At 33.5% G+C, this 7,189-nt stretch overlaps 1 long non-coding RNA gene across 1 annotated transcript; it reads left to right on the forward strand.

Moving 5' to 3' along the window:
* Positions 1–724: 724 nt before the first annotated feature.
* Positions 725–4,781, forward strand: LOC118644816. The gene is made up of 2 exons (XR_004962593.1): positions 725–1,769; positions 2,635–4,781. It is a non-coding gene; the product is annotated as an uncharacterized LOC118644816 (long non-coding RNA).
* Positions 4,782–7,189: the final 2,408 nt, after the last annotated feature.

Here is a 7,189-nt window from a genome sequence, read left to right on the forward strand (position 1 = left end):
AACGATTGCCTCGGTCATCCAGTACTCAATTGGTGTCTCCCCCCGTTTCCGATCACACGGAGGAAATCGCCCTCCTTTGGCTTTAAATCGGGTCACCGGATATGTACTCGAAGGACTATAATGGGGGTGAAAGCTGGAGGGAGAATCAAGGAATGCGCGGAAGAAAAGAGCTATACGAGGGATGAAAGAGAACACTTTGGTTGTCAAATGAGTAATTGAGGACGAAAGTGTACTTTAATTTTATAAAATTTTAAGGATTTTTGGGGGATAAACAAAGTGCATTAATTAGGTACATAGGACTCTATAAACTTTGCATCATGCTATTCTGTAAGACGAACATGTGGCGCGATTGTATGTAAAGGTTAGATTATGTTAGATTCGTTTTTATTAAATTTTGCATAAAAAAAGTAAGATTGGAAGTTACTTTGTAAAAGTAACTATTTACCGCTACTGTCCAGCAAACATCAACTAAAATATATATAACTGTAATAATTTCCTACTCAACAATATAACTTACATAATTAATTTAATTTTTTGTTATGTAAAAAAGTCATAATGGAATTAAAAAAGCATTTTAAAGAAAAAGTGTTATGTTTTAAAGTACAATTAATAAAGTTTACAGAAAAAAATTTATTTTCCCCGTGTACTCTGTCAAAATTGAAATTTTTTTACAATTTTGCAAGGTTTATTTTAAAATAGCGCCATTTAGTAGAAAAATTATTATAGAGAAATCGCCATCAAAACATTAAAAAGTACGGGTTTCAAGCTTTAAAATGGTTTTTTAAACATTATTTTGCGATTATTTTTTGCGAAGATACGTAAATTTAAACTTGACTTTTTTTACACTGATTTTAAGTGTTCCTTTACTTTTGTTGCAAAATGTATTTATTTTATTGGAATATATTCTCATATTTAGAAACTTTATTCATTAAAGTTTACTGTGGGACTTTTCTAGCAAGAAACATAAATTGACACAGGAACTATTCCGTCAAAGTTGTGACGCAGAATAGCGCGATGACGCGATATAAAATATATTGTATAAAATAATTATAAAAGTAATTATTAATTTAGTTATTAGAGATTAAAAAATGTAACTAAGTTAAGTTACAGTTACTGAAAAAAAAACTCTAACTGTAACTTCGTTATAAGTAATGAGTTACTTTACAACCCAAAGCCATGAATATATAAACTATATAGAGTTTTTTTCACTTATTTAAATAGGTCATGTTTTTAGCAGTATTAATACAGTTCAATATTTTCTAAAAAATAAGGGGGTGTAGAATACAATACCAATATTGGCGTCCTTCTTCTATTTATCTTTTCATCTTCATTTACTATTTAGAATTCATAATTGTTATCGGCATTTGTCCTACAAATATGTACAATCGGTAATATGAAAATTACTTTTCCTTAAAAACCGCAGGTTAAAATTTTGCAACATGGCAAATTGCAAGCGATGTTGGAAGCAATTTGCAACATGGAGCAAGAAGAAAATAAGTTTACTTGACGGAAGAACAACGCCCTTTCCGAAGAAAACTGGATGACAATCGTGATAGAGAGGGCGAGCAAAGAAAATGAGCGTCTCGTCATCAGAAATTAATGCAGGGTGACACGGGGTGGCGTTGCTATTGTCCTGGATTCGTAGGTCGGTACCATCAGGCAGTTCGTACAGTAACCTAAGGGAGGAATACGAATACGAAAAAATTCAGATGTGAAATTTTCATTTCCGCCGCGGCCCACCAGCTCGGAAGAAATACTTCCTGGACGGGGTGAGATTTGCAGGAACGAGGGCGCGTAAATGTTGATGGTGCTCTCTTCTCTCTCTCTCTCTTTTTTGTCTGTCTCTTTCTCTCTTTGTCTTCGTTAACATACATTGTAATTTCGCACTTTCACATAAGAACAGATTCAACATTTGCGAAATTCTTATGAGGGATTTTTTGTAATTCTAGATAACTTTTATCTTTTGTTAGATAAACGTAATTTTATAAAAATAATAAATTATATAATTGTAAATTATATTTATATTACACATAATATTGTTGTCAATTTAGAAATTTATTGAAAAGAAAATTTGAATTTAATATATCTATTTTCAAAATAACTAACATAAAATTACAACATATAATCTTATTTGACCAAAAACACATCGTCTTTGATGAAAAAGTTAATTCACAATATCGAAATGTTTTTTAAATTACTGTTAATAAAATGGTAATCTTGATTATATTAAATTTACTTTTTAATATAATTTTATAATTAATTAAGCGAACAAGAATGCCACTTTTCCGTTGAAACAGGACTTGGTATCTAATAAAAATATTTGTATAAACTTTTATAACTTCTGATTCATGTAGCGCATCAACTATTTGTCTGTCTTGGGGGGGAAAAAAACGGTTTCTATCTACATACATCTATATATATAAATCTACCGAAAAGTTGTGTGCTTTTTTGCTTAATTGTGTTATATATTATATATTGTTGTGCAATAAAAATTGAGAGATTTCCACATATTTAATGATATTTACGCTAGTTTTTGATACATTATTTATAGGAGAATGATTCACTTCGACTTATGATATAACAAACTCGTCGTATTTGTCGTATCACAACAAAGAGAAATTTTTGTCAACGCAGGTACTGACGATGTCCGACGTCGTCCTGTGTGTCCCACCGTTTGCGGCGGTATCCGGTGAAAACTTCGACTTGGGTAACTCGATGTAGCGGTTCGGTGCACCGTACCAGCGGATCACCGGAAGCTTTTATTGTTTTACAAGTTTACTGCGATTGTCCCGGAATCGGTCGGCCGCCCCACGGCCGATTTGATTGCCTTGAGGACGACCATCGCATTTTCCGTCAAGACTTTTCGCGTGGTCGCCCTCGCACTATCCAAAGAGGAAAGGGAGGGAATCGTACACACACGCCAATTTGAAAGAAATCTTAAATTCATCATGATTTTACTTCTCACACCGATTTTATTTCACAAAAACATTTCTGCGATAAAATTAAAAACCGTTTTTAGGAAAAATAAAACATGTTTTTGGCATGTTTTCATGCAAAAGATGTGAAGCATGTATCCATCGAATCTTATTTCAAGACTATTTTAAATAATACCTTAAGATTTCAATACGGCTCTGTGTTAGTTAATAATATCTTAAGACGTAAGCTGATACTTGAATATAAGAATCGATTATGAACGTCAATCATAAAGATGTTTTATCTATATAAGCTAAAAATCAAAATTTTAAAATTACAAGCTTGTAGGTATATTCCTTTTTTTCTAAACAATCAAAAATTTTAATCGTAAATATTTTAATATCTATATTTTGTTGTTTGTTACCCCGGAATAAAATGAGAAGGCTATTTTTGTGTTGGAACGTTGTAGTAATGTTGCTGCAAACTTCTATGTTCTATGAAATCCCAACAATTTTTACACACAAATCTTGCTAAAACCTTCGAACAGCTTCAAAAACTATGGAAAACAAACTCAATACTCTTCTCCTCAGTCTGGAACAGCGCATACGCGTGTACGCTTTATGCTCTGCATAAATTATAGCGTGATTAAATTAGGATGATATCGTGGAAACGTGACGCAAGATGAGTAACGCGAGCGGGAGCGTCTTCCTGCCGACTCCAGGATGTCGAGGCGGCACTCCCACGGGAGATCGTTAACGTGTATGTATATGGGGTTGACATACAAACAGACGGGTGGTGTTGTAATTAACCGCAATCATTGACGGTAAACATACAACGGTTCGCCTCCCACGGGACGTCGTTGACCGAGGCCACCGGACGAGCACGCTCCCGTTGGCATAAGGAGTGCACCGTATTCGTGATCAATATTTATGACCGAAATCCAAGGGTGAATCCACGGCACCATGGGCATACAATCGTATCGCGTTTGTGTGCCCGCGCGGTTACGAGAACCGCGGTCAATATTTATGATTGGTAACATCCCGATTGATATGTACGGTTGTGCGCGCATGTGCGTTCTTAATAAGCACGTTGCGCTTGTCAGAGAGCTTAACTCTGTCATGTAATAAAACGTCGAGTGCATCGGAAAATAATCGAGACGTTCGTATGTACTAGATATCTAGTAATAACTGTACAATCTCTCATAAGTAAATAAAATGAGGTTACTATATATATATTTTTTTTTAATTAAGTTTTGAGCCAGTTTTATTTTTTTATAAAATACGTCTGAAACACGAGAAATGATAATTCATACGAAAGTATACAATGATTTATACTAGTGTTATTTTATAGTATTTTATTCTGTTTAACAAATTGCATAATAGATAAACTAAGATTTAAAAATGTTTTCAATGCTTGCCATTCTTTTTTTATTAATGGTACCTAAAACTTAAATAAGCAATTCTTATTTTGCTGAGAGATTTAATTATATTTTTCAAAATAAATCTTTTTAAGTTTTGTCTGAATTCCAATTTGATTGCAAATTAATTGTAGTTCATGAAAAACTTTGGATGATCAATATAATTTGAACATTTTCCGTTATTTAATAAATTCTTTTAATCTGAAATCAATTAACGTCATATTTATTGAAGAAGTTATAACATATTATAATTGGCTTTGTGTCAATAATTCAAAAATAACAAAAAGTTAAACAGACATAAACACAAGCAAGGAGGAAAAGAAGAAGGAAAAAAAGAATTTTCTGCCCTTTCTTTAAATTTTGACAAAAAAAATGATTAAATGAGAATGAATTTTATGACGAAAAATTAAACGCTTGCTAATACGTGGATCATGCTTTATTCCTTAAAAAAGATAAAAAAAGAGATTAAAAAAGAATTTAAATAATTGGAATTAGCAGAGTTGTTAAAAGAAGTTGAAACTTTGGTTTCTACCTGACTGAAATCCTGAGTACGCCTATGAACATGAAATATTAATTCGAGGACATTTAAGTAAGTTTTTATTTCAGAACTTCAAAAAAATCGAAAAAAGTTTCTTTTAAATGTTTTAAGTACTTTTCAGAAATATGTTCTTAAAAAGTTTTATCGAAATACAAAGGATAATCAAGTTAATTGGAAAAGTTTGGACTTCTAAATGTTAATAACAAATATTTTTCAAAAACAGGTAATAGAAATCGGCGCTAAAAACTAATAATTTAATATTAATGCAAATTTTAATACTTAAATGAAGAATTACAATATTGTGAGCAAACTGTACGTTTCGACTACAGTTTTGTATTACGATTTTGAATCATCTTCAGTGCTTGAATCTTTAATATTTGACATAAATTATTGCAAACAGATGAAAAAATAACAGAAGGAAGAGGAGAGACAACCAGATACGAAGTGAAGAAGTGACAAATTCCAAAACGTATGCTTCAATACTGGATGATTATAACCGGATGCTAATTAAAAAATAAACTTATAAATATTCTCTTTAAAAAAACTGTCTAGGGATGAACTTTAATTAACTTTAGATAAAGACACAAAGTTCAATCCTATCCCGGGAAGGCAGGAACGTCTGATAAAATAAAACGGATTAAGAAAAATCATAATAAGAATTAAAAATTTACTTTAAGGGCATTTTCTAATTGGAAGGACCGTTTAAAAGAATATTTTCATGAATTTCTTACTCAAAAATAACTTCTGTGTTACCTTGATCTTATTATGTTTTTATAATATATTTCAAGAAATAATAGAAAAGTTCTCTATCGTTTCCTGTATTTTCGTAATAATTTTACATAATAATTAATAAGTAATTAATTCATAAATGTTTGCGAATGTGCATCCACGTGATTTACTTAATCAATAGCAAAAGCGGCGTTACTTATCATTCGTGATTGCTAGAAGCACGGTTCTGTCAGTACTTCGTAACGTAGCAATCGCAATCAGCACATAATGTTGAACTGTTTCTTGCCATACACTTATATGGTCGCTGCACCCTGCAGACGTACCCTGATTTGTAGATCCTTATTAATTGATTTCTCATTAATTATGGAGAAGCTGTCAAAATAGTAGACAACTTGTCAATAGTTTGAGTGAATCATGTTCGTTCAAAGATCTCTTCAAAGATCGTAATTATTGTCAAAAGTATGTGATTTCTCAACATATGTTCATACTTTGTTGCTGATAGATTGCCATCAATCTTAATAGATTACAAAATAGTATTTATAAAGTAAAAGTATCTAAATCTTGGCTAAGGCGCACTTTGGTAATTAACATTTAAAAAATCGACATTTTGATGGAATATTCTGTAGGAAATACCTCGAGTGAATTGGGAAAAGGGTGGCTTTTTTTCTGATTCTTCTCGTCTCGTGACGAGACCGCGATGTCGTTCAGCATCGCTCGCGCATCGTCTTAACGTTGTCGCGTGACGTGTGCGCGCGAGCACGCGCATCGGTAACACGGGCGGTGCGTGTGCTCGGAAACGCACCCCGCCTCGCGCTAAAAGCATATCTGTGTCGTCTCATGAAACATGCGGGGTTAACGGAGGAAGGGGCGGAGGCAAGAAGGGGGGACGCAAAATCTCCCCTTCAAGGTTTTCAATTCGGGTCGGCCGACCGGACGCGCGCTACTTGGCAGACTCGGCGGCGCGCGTCGATTGTCAAAGATCTAACGAAGAGCGAAGTGCATTTCTCGTAGATGCGCATTGTAATCTAATACGCGATGTATCTATAGGTCTCAGCACGCGTGCCGCACATTTCGGCTGATTTTCAGCTTTCAGTTTCCCCCAGCGTTATTCCTCTTATCTCACCAACTCGCGAACGGTCCGACTGTCGATTGGCATTTCGACTATGTACGGAGCGGTAAAGTAAAGTACGGTGAGCCATTATATGACGAGCGTTGAGCTGGTGCGTAGAAAATTATCGCACAGGAATTTAAACTCTATGGATTCCCACTTCTTGACGCTAACATGGTAAAGAAAGGAAATTCTGATATACACATAATTTCTAATATAATATTTTACACATTTACATTTATAATAGCGTATCTTTACATTAAACATTTTTACATTAAAAAACATGTTTCAATATTTAATATATGTAAACTAGATTTTCAGTACCAAATATAATATTGAAATATGGTCTCAGTAAAATTATTAAACATATCACTGTATATCCTTCCCCCCCCCCGATATAATACCCCCATGGTACTTTAAGAACAATAATGCTAGACTCTAGCCAACCTAAAAGTCGAAACGTACAATTCCGAATTCCTTAATC

Source organism: Monomorium pharaonis, chromosome 3, assembly GCF_013373865.1.
Source record: "Monomorium pharaonis isolate MP-MQ-018 chromosome 3, ASM1337386v2, whole genome shotgun sequence".
Taxonomy (NCBI): domain Eukaryota; kingdom Metazoa; phylum Arthropoda; class Insecta; order Hymenoptera; family Formicidae; genus Monomorium; species Monomorium pharaonis.